Source organism: Cupressus sempervirens, chromosome 8, assembly GCF_028749045.1.
Source record: "Cupressus sempervirens isolate cs-2001-9-10 chromosome 8, ASM2874904v1, whole genome shotgun sequence".
In the NCBI taxonomy this organism is placed as follows: domain Eukaryota; kingdom Viridiplantae; phylum Streptophyta; class Pinopsida; order Cupressales; family Cupressaceae; genus Cupressus; species Cupressus sempervirens.
In genome coordinates this window covers 338,214,117-338,239,491 of record NC_143125.1, presented here as the reverse complement: position 1 = coordinate 338,239,491, position 25,375 = coordinate 338,214,117, and the positions used below count along the sequence as shown (strand labels likewise).

General features: G+C 32.8%; 1 protein-coding gene across 4 annotated transcripts in view; it reads left to right on the top strand.

Moving 5' to 3' along the window:
- The first annotated feature begins 262 nt into the window (after positions 1-262).
- LOC149542726 (CASP-like protein 2A3) overlaps positions 263-25,375 on the top strand; it is a 212,832-nt gene continuing 187,719 nt past the window's right edge. For 2 of the 4 annotated variants that reach the window (XM_089797604.1, XM_089797603.1), the window contains exon 1: positions 264-390. The gene's annotated coding sequence lies outside the window, so the exon portion shown is untranslated. Of the gene's footprint in view, positions 391-25,375 lie in introns of all 4 variants that reach the window. The other 2 variants (XM_089797605.1, XM_089797606.1) reach the window with 2 other exon arrangements.

The following is a 25,375-nucleotide window of genomic DNA, read 5'->3' as shown; positions in this document are numbered from 1 at the left end:
TTAATGCGTATTTTTTTTTAATAATATTTACCTAGGAGTATGTGCACCTCTATTATGCACGAGTTGTCTCCATCACGAGAATTAGCGTGCCAATTGAGCACATGGTGTCTACAACCATATCCTTGTCATCACTCAAGGTTGGGATAAGGCGAAGGTTGGGATAAGGCTTACGCTTAGTTGGCAATGCTTATCTTATCTCCTAGTTGCTTCTAGAGGATTCTAGGTGCTCCCTGAGAGGTCTTTATATCCAGGCATTCCTAGTCACTTGGAGGGGGGAGCGGGGAGAAAGTTGTAACGACACCATCAATGCATATGGAGAAAAGGCTTAATCGGTGCACAAGCTCATCCATAAGATTGATCTCAGCATTCTATTGAAAGCCATTCGGAAAGGTATTTCCAGTCATTGTTTTTAAGTAGTAAGATTGTGGGTTTAGTCGGGGTACGTTTTTGTATTTCGTAGCTTCTTAATTTTTCATGATCAGCAATTCAGATCAAAGAATTTTTAGTTCTAAATATACGAATTATTTTTAAAACTGAGATCGCTGATAATATGTAGAACAATGTGGAAAGGTAGTTTGAATCATGACCATCTTAACCAAGTTTCTAGGTCATCTTGAATCATTGATCCTGAGGTAAATTACTTCAAAAAAATTGAGAGGTTGCCAGTAGGTCACTGTTACATGTGCAAAACCACGTTTTTTCTTAGTTATTGTTTGTGATGTTTCATTTTATCGTCTCACCTAACTCTTTGTAAGTTAGCAATTATCTTAGATTTGACACATTACAATATTTCTTGAGTTTCCATTTATGAATGCCTCGAACGCTTTCATAGCCAGTTTACCAAATAACACTTTATTGCAAATCTTGGGTTTTTATGCTCTGAAACTTGTTGGTTGCGATAATTTACCAAAAAAAAACAACACTTAATATAACGCCCAAACTCTTAACTGCTTTTGCCCTTCATTATTGCACGCGGATCAGATGAAATCTGTACAGTGGATTGTGTATTTGAAGAAAGTCAATTTCCTTGTGGTATCATATCTCATTCTGGGTTCCTTTAGATTTTCAGATCTGTTTTCGTAAAGAAAAGGTAAAAGGATTGGCATATGAGAACCACAGATTTACCACTATATTGTGATGATGCCTGAGTATTATATCTTGTCGATTTCTCTGCCCTGTTGTTTTTACTATTGTCTTCCTACTCCTACTCGCTCTAGAACTTGATGCAGTCTTTGCGTAATATAATTGAATCTCTTTGTCCTCCCAGATTTATAATTTGTGGCCCTTTTGTCTAAGTATGGAATTTAATTGAATGTAGTTTATTGTTGAAGATTGAGTGCTAATCTTGGCATTATAGCCAATTGTGATCGATCCAAGATTTAAACTGTGTTAATGAGGCATTCTTATGCCATGTCTAGTATTCAAGTGTCAGTGGCTTAGTTCATCCTCCAGCAATATTAAATCACTTGTAGCTTTAAAACGCTTTCTCTTTTATCATATTGTGATATTTAAAATTAAATTTTGTTTATTAATATTAATTCTAAATTACCATAATAACATCGATACTGTCAAAACATCCAACGACCAGTAGTACACATAGGCCAAGGTTCAAAACAGTACTGACATTATCAGCTCATTAGAATTGATCTTGCTCAGATCTCACTAGTATCCTGAGAAATTCTTAGCTTGATCTTGTGAGCACTTGTAATGATCAGAATTTGCTATTATTATTGTCTTGAATGCAACGAGTGATTGTCATAGAAGTAGTGCTTTCATTTAAATAACGTTTAATGTTGAGCAAGAGGCAAGTAAGTGAAGCCGAGATGACAGTTGCATCTGGCATGAGATATGCTTTAATAACACTGGAATCATCTGTTACTCTCTTCGTCACTAACGTTGCTAAAAGGAAAGGGCTCTTCCTTGTCCTCACACTTCTTACAAACGCAATTGTATGGCTTATAAGACTCATCATACTAGTAGGCCTTTGGAGAGTCTTTCTTCCTCTCGGTTCTTTTGTATGGCCATATGCATTGTTACTGATCCCATCTTTCCTCTGGAGTATCAAAGTCTTTGTGAGTGCCCTTTCTAGATTTGGATAGGAGCGAACAGATTTTTCTTGCCCAAAAATTATAGTTGTATGGGATTCAAACCTTACATTAAACTCCTCCACCACTTATCATTTTGTTTCCACCAACATACCTATTGAGACAACGGACCCTCATGCGCACACCTGCGCTCAGTACAATGCAGGGTAACTCAAACCTGCAGTGAAGATTTTATCATGAAAGGGCTATAGCAATATTAAAAATTGTTATCAACTGTTGAAATTTAGTAATATATATATATATATATATATATCAGTATTAGTGCACGTTATTAATGTTATTTAAATTAATTATCATTTATACTTGTTATTGTATCAAATGATATATTATTCAATTAGAATTGTTAATACTATATTAACAATGTTATATACGAGTTATTAATTTAATAATAATTTGTTAATTGTTATTAAATAAGAGAAATAATAACATGGTAATATTTATGTTTTACCATTAATAGCATGATTAATAGATGAAGATTAAGGATTGATATATTGTAATAATCTTTAATTGGATCAAACAATCTTGGAATATATGAGACAGGACGTTGGACTAATTATTGGATAATGATAATGAGTGATTTGAGCTATGGCTATCCTTCGATCATTTGGAATATTAATGCATCGAATATAGAGTTGATTTTAATGGATCTATTGTTAATCATTTGTAATTTTGAAAAGGAATATTAATATAAAGGTTTTATAGATATTCAAGAGGAATATTAAGTGGAATTTTGTAAACAAATGAGTTGTTAATAATCACTGAGTCATTGATGTAGTTATTCAATGGAGATTAAATTGATACGATTGTTTTTTTAATAAGTTCATTACATGATGGGATCATTTGGTACTCTATGTACATGTAGGCATAATGATGATTTCTCGGAGTTTTCATATATGATGATTACTCAGTATTTTCAGATGTTGACGATGACTGATTAGGTGATTTAATATCATTTGTGTTTTCTTTGGATACTTTCTCCATATTGCATGTGATTATGTAAGCAAACTAAAACATGTATTTGTATTTTGCATTCTTTTTATACTATCTGCATTGGGGTTTGGGTGGTCCTAGAGCATTGACCAGTTATAGGACATCTACTAGAGGCTTGGGAGTTATGCGAATGTGGTGGCATGTTGATATCATTTGGTCTCGATCTTTCTAAACCCAAACATGGTTATGTGATGGAATGCTCTATGAGATGTTTTTATTTACTGATTGTTATTGCTTTCCAGTCTACTTGTGTGAAGCTGGGATTCATCTGTATTTGAGACACTTGACTTAACCATTTTCAAGTCATCAATCAGTTATCCTTAGATTACTTTCCAGTTGCCGTGATGGGACTGAAATGTTTATTTATTTCTTGATGATGTTATGTTGTGACATGTTTTGACTCAATCATTTTGGAGTCTTCAATCAATATTTCTTGAGATACCTTTTGGTTGCTTGTTAAGAACCAATGGATATTGTGATTCATATTGGAGATTATATTTATGAGGTTTATTTTGTGGAGCTTTTATGTGTTCTTGGATGGGAGAACCATCTTATTATTAGGTTTCCTGTTAAGGAACCGAGTTTGATCTTTATGAGTGTTGTGGTATGGGACACAACTGTGGATTTATGTGCCTAGGAGAGGTTGTCTAGGTACATGACTATGGGAGTGGCTTGCATAGGGGTTCGAGGCCCAAAGTGGTCAGTACCAGGGTAACCTAATGCAAGTTATGTAATAAGTGATAATCTAGTAATTAAAATTTATGGGGGGGAACACACTAAAAAAGATAAGTTAGAGATATTTGATCCACCCATGCCTTGAGTGCTTTTATAGACTAAGGATGGGAGAAGTGCCTCGTCTTCTTGAGAGGGCTTCTTGGTTTCCACATGTGCCACGTTGAGGGTCCAGGGTTCAAAGTAACCAGTCCAGGGTAACTCAACGCTTGAGGGTCCGGGGTCTATTGAGAGACCAGTCCAGGGTAACTCAAGCAGCCATGTGATGACACTCCCTAGAATGTAGCCTAAGTCTCCTCTGTAGAGTTTGTGTGTACCTCTAATGGTGTACTTATTGTTGAATGTTCTTATTGTGACTATCGATTTACATTGATGATGATTGGCAATTTTTGGATGATGTACTCTTGACATTTGGATTTTCGACTTGAGTTTATCTCTTTCAGCACATTCTTTGTTGGCATTTACCTTCCTTCTATTCTTGGATTATTATGATGGATGTTATATCTTATGTTAGATGTTATTTGCTAACATGATTCTTTATATTGATGATTAGCAAGTGATAGACAATGCTATTTACTTATAGTATCATCTTATGCTTTATTTTGTATGATTAGATTTCTCATGCATATGTTGTAACATGTTAGATTTCTTTCTACGTATGATGTAGTATGTTTTAGGAGTGACATTCCTACTTTGGTAATATCGATGATCTCTTTGGTGACTTGGGATGTTACGCGTAGAGGGATGGCTAGGGCCCATGATGGTCTAATGATGCTATTGACGGTTGGGAGGAACCGCGCACTTAGATTAATTGTGTTTTATGATATATGGTTATTTTTTACGATGATTTTTATATCCTTAGTGATGAATGGATGTATCATGCATGTTATTTGTTTACATTTACTTGAATGTACTTGTATCATGGATTTAATAAGGTTGATAAATCATTATCTTTGCATTTTTATATCCTTTTGAGTCGTTCATACCATGTGACATGTTCAGTAGATGATTGAGCATTCAGAGTTGATTTGCCAAGATGCATTTAGAACAAAAGAATATTATCAATCTTAGATTTTCTATAATTTATATGAATGTGGAAGTAGAGGTTGTTAAACTTAGTTTGATTAAATTAAATGTGACTCAACGTTTTGGGATCCTTAAGGAATGTAACCTGTTAGGTATGCTTTACATGATTAAATGTTAATGCTTCCGCTATCATGATTTGATGTGAATGGTTGATCTTTCATGTATTAGGAAAAAAAAAAATGTTTGGCACAGTTTGTAAAACTTTAGGTTTATTCTTTTGGGATCCCTTGGTGGGGCGTTACAAGTAATGAAATTTAGAAACTATCCCTTCAGCAAGCAAACTTTATTGACAAACTCACCAATACAAATGAAGAGCTTATGAATCTAAGATCAAAAAATGAAAGACTATAGAATGAACTCAGTATTGAAAAGCAAAACTATGAAAGAATGATGAAATCTCAAGAAAGCATGAATCAATTGAATGAGCTAAGTCAGTATAGACACAAAGGCAAAGTTGTAATAAGATATACAAAAGAAGTTGAATCATATTAGCAAGGAGCTCAAAAGAATAAAAGACCTACTTGCAATCATTTTGGTAAGATAGGTCATAAATCAAACAAATGTTGGACTAATGGAAAAGTAAAATTCAATGGAAAGTGTTGCAGTTGCAATAAGCATGGTCATAAAGCAAGTGAATGTAAAGAGAAACCAAAGTTTGAAGGTAAATGTCACAATTGCAAGAAACAATGACACAAATTTTTAGAGTGCAAACGAAGAAGTGGAACCAGTAGAATAAATTGTGAACGCAATATTTGGATGGGATTACAACACATGGTGTAGATGTCACTACTATGGTGAATTTGGGCATATTGGAAAAAATTGTGTGAAACGTCACATGAGGAAAAGAGATACTACAAAAAGAAGTTTTATTTGTATAGAACTTGGACACCTTACCAAGAACTATATGAATACAAGTAGAATTGAAGATAAAAAGAAAGCCAAAGCTGAAAATATCGAGAAAAAAAAATCAGGGAGCAATGGGTACCAAAATGTCCTAAGAATGAAAATCAAATTCGTGAAGTGAATGACACCCAAGTCAATAAGTTAGGTGGGTCAATTATTTCAACTTAGTTCCCTATGGAGATCACTAGAACTGTGATTCAGAAGAAGTCATCTAACATTAGTTCCATCTAGCAAGTAGTAGGATCCAAAATCAACATTCAAGATGCAAAAGGATCACCAAGTAATGATAGAAATCCAAGACCTTATTGAGCTAGGTCAAGTCGCAAGATCTTAGTAAGCAAGGTTAGGATACTCCAAAAGCATTGGATGTAGATACCAAGTGATGATGACTCTACCAAGCTATGAATGTCTCTCGAGCATTAAAATCTAAACTGAGTGGAGGACAGTTTTTCATTGAGCGTATTTAAGTATGAAGCATTAATGAAAATCAAAGAGAGGAAATTTGTTAAAAGGAAGAAATCAAATGTATTATTTCACCACGAATTTCTAGAGCTATTTTTGAAGAGAAAATTCAGAGCCCTCAAGCAATTTGAGTATCTATTGTTGAAGAATTCTTGAGTTTTTAGAAACCCTCCTGAGCATGGCATCTTCTAGTAGAAAATTCAAGAAAGGTTCAGAAATGTTAGTCCATGGAGTCAAATGCAAGGCATCTAATTTCAAGTTGAGTCCAATAATTGCAGAGGCACTTGACCCAATTGTTGCACAGTCTTAAATTTCACCTAAGGTATTACTCGTACATGATATCCATTCATTTTATAACTATTCTATTCAAGAACTCAAAACCCTAGAGATGAATGAGGCGTTGAAGGAATTGTGTGTGGATGGTGCATTGAAGCTCAAGCATCAACATTTGGAAACCAAGGGTTTGACACACATTTCACATATGCTAAGGGATTTTCAAGTCAAATGGATCAGACTTATTCTTAGTCATGTACACAATGGGAAACTATGATCGAATCAACCTATTTAGATTACAAAGAAAATGATTCATAGAATCATTGGACTTCCAGTGCTAAACAAAGCCAAGACAACCACATCCCTAGGTCAGGTAGAACTAACCAAGAAGACTCTTGTTGAGTGGGACAAAAGAGGCATGAAGCTTAATGGAGTAATGAACATGGAGCTAAAGTTTGGCATACATGTAATTGCACACAAAATCTACAGCTCTAGTCAATTAAATAGTGTATCATGTGAAGCTGTCGATCTTGAATATAAGGTAGTGAAGAATAATCTATCCTTTGACCTTACTGAGTTGTTGTTGAATCAATTCAACAAAAAGGAGAAGATCAGAGGATCAAAGAATAACCCATGTAAGTTTGGTTCTCTTTTGACATGTCTATTCTTTTACATTCAGATTTTTTTCCCTTCCAAAGGTGTTGTAGTATGGAGGAAGGATGTTCTTGTTTTATATTAGATCAATGAGTATATAGCAAAAATGGGTGAGAATTTTTATATCATCATGGATAACTATTTTGAAGCATTCAAAGAAAAAATGAAAAATAGATTTAGGATCCCTAAGAAGATTATAGAAGATTACAAGGATGATATATGTTTCATGGTTGACTATTCCAAAGTATACATTCATGCAATTAGACCTAGAGTGGCATAGGTTAAGCCTCTAGAATATGAGGATAACATTGATGACACTAAGGATATTATAGAGGCTCTTCTAAATGAGTCTGTATATCCCAAAGCCACCTATTTTAGAACATATGATGAGGCAAAGGCAAGAATTGAGCTTGAGATCAAGCTACCTCAATCAATGAATAAAGAAAGGAAAAGAGTAGAGGAGCTACTAAAAATCACAAAGCAAGCAAGTTCTCCTCTAATGCTTATTGAGGGGAAAGGTGATGATGTAGAAGAGGATGATGAAGAGGATGAAGCAAAGGATGCCAAATTTGAGGAAGAAGAGCCTCTCATGAAGAAAGGTAAGGTTATTATAACCAGACCTGCCAAGTCCTCCCCTATTGTATTCACAAGAAGGGCAACCAAGTCTAGGAAGAAGTTGAAGTTAGGCGAAGATGAAGCCGAGAAGGTTATCTTCATGAGATCTGCACCTACACTTCAAGAAATATTGAAGAAGATGGAAGAAGGAACTGGCATGGCATGTTTGAAATATCTCAAATATGAGAAAAGGAATGAGGAAGAGAAAAGGAAGATTGAGGATACTCTTGTAACCAAACGAGGTAAATGGAAGTACTCACCAAATGAGCTTGCTAAACAAATTCCTAATGAACTTATGAAGACAATCATACCTAGATGGGAAAGTGCAATGAAAATTACTAAGGACATTTTTGAACAAACTTTGAGACAACTCATACCAAGTCTTAGTAATAAGGAGGTAAAGAAATCCTTGAAGAAAAATGAGAAGAAATTCACTCTCAATTTAAACACTTGCATGATATTGCATAAGGACATTGAATATGTAGTGAAGGTAGCTACAATTACATTGAAGAATATCTATCAGTTGCATCAACCCAATGAACTTGTGGTAAATGTTGATTACAAGGATGATGAAGATTAGGAAGAAGTAGAAATAAAAGATGATGAATTAGATGATGTCAAACTGGATGATGAGGAGGAAGAACAAGAAGCTACTAGAGGAAGCCTGCAAGAGATACAAAGCATTCAAGAAATAGATGTAGAGAAAATTGTAGCAGCAGTCATGGCTTCATTTCCTCATTCTCTGAGAAAAGCCTTAGTGCAATCAGGCTTAGAGAAAGCTTCTACCGAGCTGTTTGTGGATACCAAGTATCCAACCAAGCTCTGGATCTATTATGTCAAGTATTACATTGACTAAAGTTCCCAGCACTTCATCTGTCGAGCAAAAAGTTCCTCCATCATTAGGCTTGACTGAGCAACAACAAGGTATTCCTATTGTTAGTGTTGTTTCTACATTTGTTGCTAGTCCATCAATTTCCACAATTGTTTCTATTCCAAGTGTATCCATAGATAGTAAAATGATAGTTGACAACCAGGCTCAACCGAGTACTGAAGCCTTAGACAAGGGAAAACAAATTGTTTATACCATTCTAAAAGAAAAGGGTAAAGATTAGGAAGTAATTCATCTAGATGAAGACATAGTTATTCCAAATTGGGATTATCTCTACCCTTGCCCCTGATCAAATGGATACCCTAGGTAAATTGCTAAAGAAGAGAGCTAACCAATAGAATCTTAGAGAAGAAAAGAAGAAGAAGAACCAAGTGCTAGAAGACATCAAGAGTATAGTTATTGATGCTTTGAGTGTTGAGGTTGATAGTACTCAACCTATTTTTGATCAGTTAGTAGAAATTGTCCATAAATTCAATGAAGACTTGAATGGACAAGAGAAACTACTTCAAAGAGCTACAAGAAAGTTTGAAAATAGAGTGTTGGAGAAAGTTGCACAAAAGATTGCAATAGATCAAGTTGAACTATCTAGCATTCTTGCTACTATAGAAACCTCTATAAATAATGTTGTTTCTTTATTTGTCAAACTAAGTGATACATCTATCTTCACAAAGGAGATCAAGGAGAAATTGTCCAAGATAGATGAAGATATGAAGAAAAGTGCACACCAGTTATCACTTGATCCAAGTTATAGTTCTATATATTATACAAAGATTAGATATCTGACAAATCTATAGGCATAATTATTGAAGGAAGAAGCCAGAATTAGGGCCACACTAGCAAAAATGTAGGGCATGATTCTTCTAATAATGGATGAATTATAGAAAAATACTTAGCATGCAAAGACTCTCATCCATGACAACAACTTCTCCATAGCTAATCACGTGATGGAATTATCAATAGAAGTTTAGATTGCATGGCATGCAAGTAAAATATTACAAGACAATGGTACTAATCTTGAAGGTACATTATTATTTCTTGTCACATTTTGGTATTAACATATAGATATTATACACCTTTGGCATTTATGTCAAAAAGAGGGAGAAGATATTGTATATTGTGTAAAGAGGGAGAAGATATTGACAAAGGGAGAAAAGATTACTATACTCTAGATGTATGTATATAGGACAGATATATGTAGGGGGGAGTAGTATAGTATTATGCAGATACTTGTATAGATAAGTAGAAAATATCTTTACAAAAGAAATTTGAAGAATTAGAAAAATAGAGTACATTACAAAACAAAAAAAGCAAGAAGTCAAACCGACTTGAAGACATAGAATGATGATAAAGGAAGTTTTTGACTTATAGTTGTGAATGTTTAGATTTTTGGTTTGATAATTGTTTTTGTTTTTTAGATTAAGGTAAAAGTAGGTTTTGAAGGGCCCTTGAAACCCTTTAACAAAAAGAGAAAATATAAAGCAATAAAACCGCCAAGAGAAAAGTCTTGAACCCAACAACAAAACCAGGTTTTATAGGGACCTAAAACCACAAACAAAGTCCAAAAAGAGAACCTGATAAATTTTTTTGTTACTAATGCCAAAGGGGGAGATTGTTAAAATTAAGGTAAATTTGTCTATTGGTGACTCAACACTTAGTCAAATGGTTACGTTGCTACCAAGCTCTATAGTTTCTACTGAGTGTATCAATCAGTTTGTAGTGTTTGCCAAGCTATGCAGTGTTTACTGAGCTTCATTAACAATGTACAGTGCAAACCAAGTGTGGTAGAGGCTACTGAGATATTTAGTGGAAGTGAAGAAGATCATAGTATTAACCAAGCTATGGTATGTTAACCAAGTTATATAGTATCTACCAAGCTCATAGTGTTAACAATATGAATCTAGTGTTGACTGAGTCATGCAGTGTCAACCGGGTGATTTAGAAACTACCAAGTTTCTCAGTGTTCACTGAGTAACATAGTGTTGACCAAGTTTGAGCTACTTAGAAGTGATTAGAATGGATTGAGCTTCAAGTTCAACAGTGCTAAAGAGTGCAAAGTGTTGATAGTTTTTGTTGTGTATCAGAACATCACCAAGTTTTTCTTCAGAACCCAAGTTATAGCAGTTGAGCCGACATTGTGAATTATGATGAAATCAATATTGTACCTGACTCCAGTAAGTTGTGATTTAGATTGGTATAAATGTAATGCATTGCTTCATATCCAAGAAGCATGAAAAAGAAGAATATGATGAGCAAGAGTGAAAATTGAAGAATGCTACAAGTAGTATAAGGGATAACAGAGATTTATCTATCGCAATCAAGTGATCAATGTAATTCAAGGAATCTCATTTAGAAAATCAGAGCTGCAGATCAGAGATTAGCCACTGGTTCATCCTAACAAGTGCATCAGTCAAATCCTTTAACATGGAAGACTTAATAGTCTTTTTCTAAATCTCTTAATCGAGTGCATACTTCATTATATGTTTATAAATCCTTTAACAAGGTTAACCTCACAATCCTTATTGCTCCTAACAAGGCAGATCACTACAAGTGATCATTTGTAAGCCTTAACAGGTTAACTTTATACTACAATACTAAAGCTCACGGGCATCATCCCCACCCCAGTTTTACTTTCTATTTGGAAGGTTTTTTGGTGACCATATCTTGTGTCAAAGTTTTATGAATTTTTTATCGCTTTCATTCTTCCATACATGCAATTAGATTAGAACATTATATGAAGGATTAATTGGTGAAGTAAGATAAAAAAATTATTGGTTCCTAATTCACCCCTCCTATAACACCCTACCAAGGGATCCAAAAGAATTAACCTAAAGTTTTTACTAAGTTTGCCAAACAATTTTTTTTTTTAAAAACAAGAAAGAATATCATACACATCAAACATAAAGTAGCGAAAGCAATAACATACAATCATCTGTAAGCATACATAACAAGTTACATTCCTCAAGGATCCCAAGATGTTGAATCACATTTAATTTAATTAATACTAAGTATAATAAATACCGCATCCATATGAAAGAATAATTAAAAGTCCAATGTCCATTTAAATAATATACATTTGTTCTCAATGCCACTTGGCAATAAAATTTGGAATGCTCAATCATCCACTGAACATACCACAAGGTATGAAAGGCTAAAAGAATATATATTTATAAAAAATAGATTACATCATCCTCCTTGGATCCATGATACAATGTACAATACAATAAATGAAACCATCCATAATAAAGATACAACCATCCATCATAATACATAGAAATAGAATGAAAGGAAATGTAGACAAGGAAACTCCAACCATGGTATCAACGGATGGATCTCAATGGTAAGAGTAAAAAGTACTACCACCCAATCGTGCGGTAATCCAAAAGGCCCACTCCTACCATGCTAAGGAGATAGTCTCAAGTCCCAAATAGGATATCAATCCAAATATCAAAAGTACTCTCGAAGTCCAAGAAGTCCTAAAAGTAATCTAACTCAAAGGTTCCAAGATAAATCAACATCTAAACCCAAAGGCACAAAAAGACATGTAGGAAACCTACTATGTAAGTAGGTAAGTGTCATTGCATGAATCATGCTAGAGTTACCTTGGCAGTCTCTTAGGACCCCGACCCCCTAGTGATCCCTATGTAGTGCTAGTATCCTCTAGTACTGACAAGGCATACTAATGATGCAAGGTTGCAACCAAGCGTTCTCTCTACTGCCATCCTAGTTTGTACTAGCACTTGAGGCATGGGTGAGAACATACAAAGACTCTTATTAGGTTCATTTTACTCTCATTTAGTGTGGTTTTTTCACTTATTAAACAACTTACAATGGGTTACCTTGGCAGCCACTTAGGGCCCTGGCATTCATTGCAAGCCACTTCCTGACATTACATATAGATAACCTACCCTAGGCTCATAAAACTATAAATCAAAGAATCATATTAAATCAACCTCAGTCCTATACAAGTGGCTAGAAAGCATCACAAGATAATTCACAATAACACATTAATTCTCTATGAGCAATTGGAAAGCATCCCAAAAATATTGATTGAAGATTCAAATGGTTAAGTCAAATATGTCATAACATGACATCACCAAGAACAAATCATACAAACACCTCAATCCTATCAAAGCGACTAGAAAGCAATCCAAATACAACTGATCGAAGGCTCCAAAATGGTTAAGTCAAGTAGGTCATAACATCACCTCAGCTTCACACAAAAATATTGGAAAGCAATAACAAACAATAAATACAACTTATCATAGAGCATACCAAACACATTACCATGGTTGGGTTTAAAAGATCAAGAATAATTTAGCATAACATCACAATCGTAGAACTCCCAAGCCTCTGGTAAGTGTCCTAAAATTGGAAAATGCTCTAGTCAACCCAAACCCAAAACAACTCAAACAACATACAAAACAATGTAGGTTTCATAGTTTGGTTTGATTTGTAAAACACACTGTTGAGTTAAATGTAAGGTTTCAATTCTTATTTTAATCTGTGTTTCAAGTAAGAGAGATTCTCAGTTTTACCTTACAAGTTAACCCATTCATTTATTTGAATAAGAAATAGAATTACCCTAATTCGATTTTTGAGTTCATTAATCCAAATGACTTAAGGGTAATTATTTATTTAAATTATTAAAATAATACCTATTGATAACCAAATAAAATAATTTACAATATTATTAGAATCATTCTTATTAATAGTAATAATCAAATAAATTTAAAACTTCATTAAATTATTAAAATAATAATTATTAATTTTTAAATTAAAAAAATTACAGTTTGATTAGAAATCAAAATTCATTAAAAGTAATAATAAATTAAATTTAAAACTTTATTATATAATATTCATTATTAATTAAATTTAATTAAACTAAATTTAATTTAATTAATTGATAATTATTTTTAAAAACTATATTATTATTAAATAATCATTAATTAAATTAGTAATTAATAAATGTAACTAGTAATAAAATTGTTAATAATTAATAATTACATTTATGAAAATCATATTTAATAAAATAAATAATAATAATAATAACATTTTAGAAAAAACATTTAAGGCCTGCCAGCCAGAAGAAGCCATGCATCCCTTTTAAAAAGGTTGTCGCAGGCTTGGTTGTTGTCGCGTGTAGCAACCAGTCTGCACGCAGACCACAGAGGTAAGCTTGGGGGAGGGTGGGGGCGTCACGGCCTCCCCCTTTTTTTATTAAATTTTTATTTATAATATTTATTTTTATATTTTATTTTGTTTAAAATTATATATAATTTAATTTAAACAAAAAACTTATCCCAATTAAAAATTTTAAATAAATACATTTTTTATAACAATCCTAGCAAATCTCTGATAGGAAAAATATGGCCAATCAGTCAAATTTTTCTATTTAAATTTTTAATTTTAATACAAAACCCTTCCCTGCTTAATTTTCACTTTTGAATCTACCGAAGGAGGATTATTTGATATATCAATCTTTCTATATACATAAGACTTAACATTCATACTACAATTTCATCATATTGAAACACTCATCATAGAGAATCATTCAGAAAACCATTTACAGACACAAAGAAGAAAGGAAAAGAAGAAATTTAATAAACTGTGCGAATAATCACAAGCATCTACCTGAACTCTGATGCTAATCGCTATGCCCAAGAAGATTGCAAGAGAAATTTCTCCTTTCAAAATCTTCTCTCTTCTGAAATTCTTTCCTCTTCCAAAATTCGCGGTCTTTCAAAAATGAACCCTCAATTTGTGATAAGGAGTTCTCTCCTAAAACCGAAGCACTAATTGTGCAATCACCCAAGAGAACTCTCTACTCACCAGTCTTAACTCTTTATTAACTTTTCTTTATCTTTTCTTTATCTTTTCTTTTATCTTATCCATGCATGTTTATTGAATTATAAAATCACTTTATTTAATTTTCACTAGACTTCTCTTTTTTATTAATTTATTAAATTTTAATCTCATGCACACATTATGCAAACTTAAAACTTTTAATAAATTAATATCTTTTTCACTTTTTAATTAATTTGTTATATTTTAATCCCATGCATATTTTTATGCAATTTTAAAACTCTTAATAATTTAATATCTTTTCCTGCTTTAATTTATTTTCGAAATGTTAATTGATAAAATATTTATTAACTTAAATAATAATATTTAGCATTTATTTAAAAATGAACTCTAAATATATATTATTATTAAATTAAATTAATATTATCACATTTTAAAATTATACTTATAACTTTTATCTTTAAATTTAATTCTTTTTAAATTAATTAATTTCTCAATTAATCAAATATTAAAATACCATAGTAAATTTTCATTAAATTAAATCATTAATTTAATAATTTAATTTGACTTAATTAGTAGAAAAATCACTAAAGACATAAAACAAAATATAAAAATTCATCATAGAAAAACACATACAAGATCAAACAAAAGGGTTATAATCATGACTTAACATCATTCAACACATTCAGAAGGTAAACAACTCAAATACTTGTCCTAATTTTCTAGGACAAATGGTTTCAAAGGCTAGGATTTGGACTTAAGAATTTATCTCCCCTCTCTTACCATTGAGATAATGCGATAGGGTACACTCATCCTGGCAATTCAGGGAAGTCAATACCCAATACCTAAAATCTGCATAAAATCCACGCATGTACAAACACAATATTCTGGACTAAATAGAAAATGGCAGGAAGCGGTGCATCATGTAGATCCCAACTAGCAGGTGACTACGACTCCCTTCCTTAACCACATCAAAAATGTCATACATAAAGAAAACATACACGCACACCATACACATGCAGTATGGGGTAAGTATCTATAAAAAAAAAAAAACATGATAATCCATTTAACTAAGATCATCATCAATAACTAAAAACACTATAATAATCATCATGCATACATGAAGTATAGAGTACCAAGTAATCTCATCATAAATCAACTAAATCTGAAACAATAGCTAATAATCTCAAAACAATACTACCAATAAATAAGCATAAATCTAGCCTAAAAGAGTTTGGCAATGATAACAAAAATGTAAACTAGGGGTAGGCACTACACCTCTCCTCTTAGTAACCTTTCCTACCTTATATTTCAAACATGGATTGCATTTTTTTGAAAATGTCTTAATGAACAAACAGTTTTGTTGAGCAATTGTACCACAGTCAAAGCATTTTTGTTTCTTGGGGTCATTGAATGGATTGGAATCTGTATTGTGACTTGTCTATGAGTTAGTAAATGTAAATACTAGGTTATGTTTGTGATTAGATAGTGCTTTTAATTTCATTCCTTTATATTTTGAAAAATATTTGTTTTCTTCACTGTCATTGACCTAAACTAGGAAGTTTCTAAATATGGAGTCATAATTCACCTTTCCACCATGGCATATGTATGGTCTCTTAGAATGTGTGAGATGACTCCTTGTAATATAGGTGTGCAAGTGTGTGGTCCCTGGAAAGCATGTTTGGCATTTCTACAATGATGCCCTAAGCAAGCCAAATGAACATGGTTAGGGATCACAATGATTGATACAGCATTTGATGGGATTGAGTGTGTTGGTTGCTTCAATCCAAGTTGATGGAGAGAAATATTTAAGGGTGGATAGTTCTTATACCCACTGGGAAGTTCTAGTGACATGTTTTGTTAGGGATCTAATCAAACCCTTATGAAAATTTCAGCACATTGGTGAAACCCTTAATTTAAGGCTTAAAAATAGCAACACACTATGTGGACAATTTGGAGAAGTGAGACCAAATGAATCTAAAATTTCTTCCAAAAGGGTATCAGGATATAAAGTTTATTTATCACCTTGTTAAGCCATTTTCTAGGTTGTGTGCCAAAGGTAAGTTTGGAGGCATAATTCCTTGTAGTCCTTTTTGGCCTAGTTTCAAGCAAATTCTTGAGATCGATAAGGAATTGAACGTATTTTGGATTAATGATCAATGTCATGGACCCTATGACCTAGCAGCAAACCTTCCTCTCCATTTTGGTTGGTTTTGGTCATCTTTGAGCATGTGATATAGATGAACCAAGAAGGCATCCACGAAGCATGTTAGGGTTGAGTGGATTTCATCATTGGTGTGGACAAGTTGAAAAGTAGAAGGATTGGGAATAGAGTTCTTCAAAGTCAGGGTTAGAAGAAGAACCCTAATAGGCTAGAGAAGTATCCTAGAAAACCTAAAAGAAAATAGGGTTAGGAAGCAAGACTTGTTCTTACATCATGATGTGATAGGCATATACATCAAAATGGTTGAAGGATGGAAGGATAGAGGCTAGTCATAGGGTGACTAGTAGAAAACAAACCTACAAGGCTAGGTACCTATAGGTAGTCACAGGTATTCTATAATAAGCTCATCTATGGGATAAAAATTTTTGAATCCATGATTGTGAATGAGAATTTTGAATGGAGTATTGGTGCCCAGACATTGCAAATAAAACAAAGAATCAAAAACTTGGTTGAGTGTGGTTATAAAATTATTTTTGAGAGAAGGAAAATTTATAGCAAGACAATACAAAGGGAAAATTGGCTATAGAGAGTAGAAGTGAGAAATAGACAAGTTGAATGCAACATGGGTGTTACAACAAGTCTGGGAATTGATACAAAGGGATTGTTGGGAAAGACAACACACACATAGAGCATAAGAGAACATTAAAAATATTCACAGAGATCTACAGGGAAAGATGTGCCACATTTTCAATCTAAACTTTAGTTCTCTTTCTTCACATTGCAAATATTATAATCCTTTAATTAGGCATGCATGAATATAAGTCTTTGTAAATCCTCTAGCAAGTTGTATCTTAAATGCTCTATCAAGGTAGCCTTAACATACTTATGTAATCCTAATAGATTATATACATTCCTAATAGGACATATTCTCAAAAAGAACAATCATAGCCTTTAACAGGGCACCCTTTTACTTGTAAGGAAAGGCTAGTGGGTGCATTATTCCCACTGTGGTTTCAATCCTCTTATTGAGGATTTCCATGTAAAAAAATCTCCAGTGTCATTGATATATATTCTCTTATGTGCTCTTGTATGTTTTTATTGTATCACCTTTATTATTATCTTACTAGTCAAAGGACTGATGGTCAGAATATTGGAAAAGTTAGCTGATGGTTTCAAAGTCTATATTGATTCATGCACCCTCTCAGCACCAATTCAAGATAACAAAATCAAGGTTATTTAAGGGTCTAATAATGGTAGAATATTTTTTTTAGATAATAATATAAGACCCGTGGATAGTTAAACATGTTATAATTAAGTGGAGGACTCTAAAAACATTCTAGTCTTTTGGAAATTACAATTGGAACATGTTGTCATTGATGTCAAACCTTACTAGTAAGAAGTTTGCTAATAGTATAGAGTGTCATACCAGTTGATTGATGAAAAGGATTTGAAAAGAAGAGATAAAAAGGTGAATTAGTGAAGTGGTTGAAGTAAAGAAGAGTAAATGTGATGGAATTACAATAGGTACTTGATCAGTTAATCTTTGATAAGATAATGTGTTATTTGATCATTATATAAAGTGAAGAAGACAAATGAGTTGAAGTATGGAAGAAATATTTGATGTAAGATAAGAATTTGACTAAAACACTAAGATTAACTGAGTGACAGTTTTACAAGGTCAATGAAGAAGTTGAAGTAGAAGATTAAGGAACTTAAGAGATAGTTGAGCAAAGAATATTAGCCGAGTGATAGTTATGGTCGAGCAAGATGTAGGAGAAAACTAAAGTAGTGACCGAGTGTAGTTAAGGCCAAGCAAGATAGAATAGTAGAGATGTAGCTACCCAGTGTTGACTAACTTGAAGAACATAGTGATGATCGAGTGTCACAAAAATAATAGTTTGTGAAAGAATCAATATTTGAGGTTGACATAGTTGAAAATTTACAAATTGGTCAAAATACGTAAATGATAAGGATTGATGAGCTAGTGTATTTAATACATGAATTTGATTTGTTAAGAAATCTAAGGTGAGGATTCAATGAGAAGCTCTAGAAGTTTCAAGAGAGAAGGAGAAGGACTAATTGATGGACAAATTCAATGAATCTGATCAGACCCTAAGATCTATGGTGATGTTTAATTAGAAAAATTTTTAAGCTACCTATGTAAAGAGATACAAGAGATTTTTATGGTTGTTGATTAGTGAATTTGTGAATGACTTATGAAGAACAAAGTTGCAAGAGGAAAGTCAAAATTTTGGTGAAGAGTGATTTCTTGAAGGGTTGCCAAGTAGATTAGAGATGGAGTATATGATGAATTCCAATAAATGAACCAAAAATGAGTCACATAGAGATCTATATTTTCATAGAGTTATATTTCATCAAATCAAACCTAGTTATTACTTTCTAACCATTATGGTAGTAAAATCCTTTAATAAATGTTGACCCAATAGTCATATTGTAAATCCTTTAATCAAGGTCATATTCTAATGGAATGACGTAAAGACCTCTAACTAGGCCACTCCTAATAAGGTGATTAAATCTTTTAATAGTGTCACACCTAATAGTGTGTCTTGTAACCTTAAATAGGGTTGCCTCTTAACTAAACTCACTTCAAAAGAGTGAAAAGTGGTAGCATGTTACTTGGTGGTTTTTTTCCAAATCAGGTTTCGATGTTAAATCCTAGTTTCATACATGTGTGAATATTGTTTTCATGATGCATGTTATTTATTGTTGTTTATTACTTTTATTCAGCATATACTAAACAGAGAACTAGTAATGAGATGAATAAGTTAAGTTGTTGATTATTTCCTATATTGGCCAAGTAGTTTTATGAGTTTTAATAAGTTGTTTGAGGTTCTTAAAAATTAAATTGCTACATTTGGACCTGGGGATAACTGATTCACCCCCCTTACTCTCAGTTATTTTATCATTCTAACACTAGTCTATCATCAATTTTTTTGTTCAATAACAACTAAGAGAGTAAATTTTCAAGAAAAATTAAAAAAGGATGGAGCTCGGGTGAAAGAAGGTGTTTTTGATTCTAGGGGAAGTCAAAATTTCATTAATACTACCCAAATTTAATTTGATTCAAATGAAGAAGATAAAAAATACAAGATTTATTCAACATGGTAGAAACCAAGCAAAGAAGAAAAACTAGATAAGCAGATGGTTCGTCATCTAAGAATGTGAGTTAAGCATCTAAGGGAGAAAGCAAGCCAAATGTATTTATTGTGGTTAAAAATAATCAACAAAGATATGAAGATGATCAATTACAATCACAATGCATATGAGCACTAGTATAATTTACAATAACAATGCATATAAACACTACTATTATTCTCAATGCATTTATTTATGTTTTTGATATTCAAAAAGGTCTTTAAAGATTTGCAAAAGAGAAATTGTAAACCCTGCTTAGAATTTTTAAAAGGGTTGATTAAACCAATCACAATATTTTTTGAATTTAAATTACATCTATCCCAAAATTTATTTTCTATATAGAGAAACTCATTTATACCTCACCAATTTTCCTAAAGCATCAAGAAATGTTTTTCAAGTTTCATGGCTTTTCAAGCACATATTGACTTGTTTTCCTATATGCAAGATTTATTAATTATCTATTATGAGAAAAATGTAGGCAAGAATGTAATATTTAATTTAGGTTCATCATATTGGTATTAAAAGAAAATGTGTTTGAATACTTTGCAATCTTTTTTTGAACCCAATAGAGATTCTTCACCATAGTTTCTATTCTAGCCTCCCTTCCATATATACCAATAATTTTGGTGTCATTCTAGGCTATAGATAATTTAAAATTTATTAGGGAAGGGGGGGGTGGTGTAGTGCCACCCTAGCGACTTGATTTGAGACTTATTATGAGATACTAAGTTTATGTTGTATGTTAGTGATAAGAAATGTGATGTTACTTTCCATGATATGTTTAAAGATTCATTTCTTATTATATACTTTATGTGCTTTCACATGTGGATTATGGATTTCATGGACTCCTAACCCTACTAACCCATCTAATGTTGGTATTATTGTATGATATATCATGATATAATGTGTAGACATGTGTGTGTACTTGTTGGTGATGTAGGTATGTGTAGGAACAAGTACAAAAGCCTCTATAATATTTATTAATCCAAAGATGGAACCATGATCCACACAGGTACCTTGAGCCTGGAATTCCTAATAGAGGATTTAGTTACCCAAATTGGGATCTTGGGGATTTTTATATTTAATTTTATTTGATTTAAGGATGCTTTACTTTTATCTTTATTGAATTTTAGTTGTATGTCTATATATATATATATATATATATATATATATATATATATATATATATATATATATATATATATATATATATATATATATATATATATATATATATATATATATATATATATATCTCTGTGTGTGCGCGCGCGCGCTAATGTTGGATGTAATTTCTTGCATAAATTAAAATTACAATTTTAATAATAAAGTAAAATAAATAAAAGAGGTAAAAGAAATGTGTAAGAGATTCGAACCTTGAACCTTCCACTTTCAAATTTCACCTCAACCAACTCACCTACACAACTCTTCAAGAGTCTTCTTAAAGAATTAAGCCTTGAGCTCAAAACTTAACAAGGATTTTTAAGACTTGGAGTCAAAAAAGGTCACAAGAGTGGTACCCATGATATTTGAAATGTGATGACACAACTCAACCAATACACCACAACATGCCTTTGAGATTCAACATCCTAATACATCTTGGTAATGGGAATCAATTAGGATATATTTGTTTTAAATCACAAAAACATAAACAAATGCAAAGACTTAATAAACTAAACATTAGAAAAGATGTCAGTTACAACAGGCACAACCAATGCAATGACATTTTACCCCTATAAAATAGGAGTTTCTAGGCAAGCTAAACATAAGAAATATAGATGTCAAAACTATAGTCCAAAATTGTTGAATTAATTTACACAAGGAATAATTGGGAGAACCAGGAAGGAGAAGGACCATTAGACTAGTTGGAAGCTTGGGGAGACTTGGGCTCACATACAAAGATATATCCAATACCATTTTCATAATAAAAACAAATAGGTTCTAAAATTCTCTCCATACTTTTCATACTTGTATCAATTTTAATACTTCAAGAATATGGTAGATGTTAAATGGTTGTTTGTTTCTTATTGTGTACATTCATAGTCTCTAGGTATTGCTATGATCTTTTTGGATCAATGCATTTCCTTGTCCTTGTGTCTATTCCATATGTGCTTGAGTGAGGGACTAGCATGCTAAGGATTGAATTACTTGAGAAGAGATTACAATAGGGATTCCAACTTGGAGATTTAATCTAGGAAATGCAGGAAGAACCCTCATCTGGTCAATTCCACTCTATAAATTCAATCCATAGCATCTTTTTTTATTTTTTTTATTTTCTCTGGAACAAATTCATAGGTATAGTACACGTATAGGTAGATATATTTACATATGCACAGCCCTGCAGGCACCCATTTCTGCTTGACTATTTGCTTAAATGTGCATCATTATTTATCAAATGTCACAATATAAAAAGTGCATTTCTCTACAAAACATATGCATCATTCTTTTATATATATGCATTGCTTGAATAAACATGCCTTCCTATTGAATAGATGTGCAACTCTATTGAATGAATGTGCAAAACTACTTTAAAAAATTCAAATGTGTAACTTAAATATGAAAATGTGCCATATTGTATGATATACATGTGTAGATATAATGAAAGTGTTGTAAGCAAGGTCAAATGCACAGGAACAATGAATAGATGTGTTGATTTATAGTTCTTTGTCTTCTTTCTTTGTTTCTTGGGTACTCTGGATTACTCGTTAAGTAATTTTCCTTTCGAGTGAATCCTTGTTGTTACTCTGCTTTGACCAAGGGCATTATAATATTGTGTGGTAAGCATTCTTTGGGTTGCTTGTGTTCAATTTTCTTGAGTAGGGAAGAAACCTTGGGTGAGTAGCCCACCATAGGTGTTGAGGCTTAGAAGTGGAGGCCAAGGATTCTATGTTTGGAGTTTAGTTCCTTGCATGGGCTGACTTCAATTGTAGGTTAGTTAACAAGTGACAACATTATAATAAAATGAACATGGGTTTGGGTTTGGGATTTCACTCACACTAAACAAGATAATTGTGGTAGTATTGTTGAATTACTTAGGGAATTGACATCTTGCATAACTTATAGGTGCCTAATCCAGGTGGTTGATCCCAAGATTACTTGGTCATGCCTATCCTCATTGGAGTAATTAGGAAAAATATGTTATGTATGGCAAGATGGCCTTAAGCTCAAGTGGTTGATCCCAATACCTTAGGAAGGTATGATGGCACTCACCTAAATGAGGTTACGACCCCTTTACTCTTTCCCTTTCCCTTGGTATTCCTTTGTGATTTATGTATTTTACTTAATGTTATATTGTTGTCTTCTTTTGGGATTAAGCACTAGTTTTGGCTTTAGCATTTCCAATCATAGTTTTGTCTCCTAGCTCATGAGGTGGTTCCTTAGGGTCTGCATGGTTGGGTGGAAAAACTTGAGGCTTATTCATGACTTGACAATGGAGTTATTTTATGAAGATGCTTGGAGGATGCTTATGAGGATATTTAAAATATGATCATAATGATATTGTACTTGGTGTGAATTGTAATGATGTATATTGAAAAGGAAATTGTTAATGTATTTAAAGAAATCAATGTAAAGGGAATGGGTAGATAGGAAAGAATAATGTAAATTGAGATCTATGAATTGGAAGGGTAGGGTTATTATCTCTCTTTCTCTTTCTCTCTTGAAACTCCTTAATGATAAGCTTAATATGATATCTCTTGAAAGAATTGGAAAATGTTATGTTTCAAATGTTTAACAAGATTTATGATCTATGCTCACATTTATGTTCTTTCTTGTATGTGTATCAATTTATGAGATTAATGCATTACTTATGAGTTCATCTTAATAGTAGATTATGGTAAGAGTAAACATACTAAGTTACTTAAAGGAAACTAAGTTACTGAAGTCAGGAACATGTTGGACTTTGTAAAAAAACAAATTACTTAGCTTAGTAGATTTAGGCTTTGTCCTTTAAAGTTCCCTAGTAGGGCATTACATTTGGTATCAAAGCCCTAGTTTGCTACATTGGCAGATCTAGGGCTTACTATGTTAGGAAACTTGTGTTCAGGGAAAATACAACATCTCACATGACCTATGAACTTTTTAAATTCAAGATGCCTCCCAAGACATGAAGGGCCAAGAGTGGTATAGTAAACAACTTGCCCGCAAGATCTAAATGTGTATGCTCTCAAGGAGAGTGAGGGGAATCAAATAAGAATAAAGGTAGTGGGTGTCAAGGAGATGAGAATGAAGTAGTACAACCTAGGAGGTTAATGTAAAAAATGATGCAAAGAATAGATTAAATGGAAAATAGGATGAATCAAGAAGAAGCTAACCTTTCCCATACCGGTGGTCATAGGGAGAAAGAAAGGATCCCTAGGAGAAGGGTTGCAGAAGACTGTAAAACACCTGTTTCCACTCAAATGAAAGATCTACTAAGGTTACAAAAACCTAAGTTCTATGGTAGTGAAGGAGGGTCAGGAGCAAAAACTTGGCTTTTTTACTTAGAAAGATGTTTTACTATGCAATCATTCTAGTAATGTAAAGGGAAAATGCTTCATAATGCACTTAAGGAAGAATGCATCAAATTTTGGCATCAAGAAGAAGAGAGGTTACAATTAGGTGTGGATGAAATATCATGGGAAATTTTCTTAGAATCCTTCAGGGATAGATATATCCTTGATTATGGAGATAGGGTAGAGCAAAAGAGTTTCATCAACTCAAAAAAAAGAACATGAATATAGAGGAATATGAAAGGAAATTTTATAAACTCAAACCTTTCTATGGATATAAGGAATATGGTCCTATGTTAGTACAACACTCATCAAGGGCCTTAGTGGTCAAATATCAGGAGGGGTAGCAATTTTTCAGCCAAAAAATCTAAGGGATGTAGTTGCTAAAATTTTTTTGGTCGAAGAGATGTGATAACCAAGATGGGAGGCCATGTAGGTAACCAAAAAATCTAATACAATTATAGGAAAAATTAAGTGGATATAGATTCCTAAGACAACTCATCCTTCAAGGGAAAAAAAAATTCCAAAAAAAAGAAAAGGTTCAACAAAAAAAAAGGAAGATACTCTAATGACAGATCAAATAGTAAATACAACTAATGGTAGAACTCTCAAAATGAAAACAAAGGGAGTGTTCAATAATCCAATGCTCCTCCTTCCTAGAATTATGGTAGAAATATAGGTTGTTTTTCCTATGGACAACAAGGAAATTATGCAGTAAGTTACCCACAAAGAATAAATCAAACTTACACACAAAAGCAAGTACTCTTTGAAACTACAATAGGAAATATGAGACACTCCCACCATGTATTTGGAGTTGTAAACTAGTGTCAAGTAAACTTTCATGGAATAATTGTTGATAACTTAGGTGTGTTAATGAACAAAACAATTTCCATCTTATTTAATTTAGGAGGTACATGTTCCTTCATTTCTCCTACTCTAGTATATTTGTGTGGGTTAGAGGCGAAGGGGAAAGGTGATAAGTGGTAATTGGCTTTAGGAGATAAAATCTCCAAAAACATGGAGATAAAAAATTATGAGATAAACCTAGGACGTT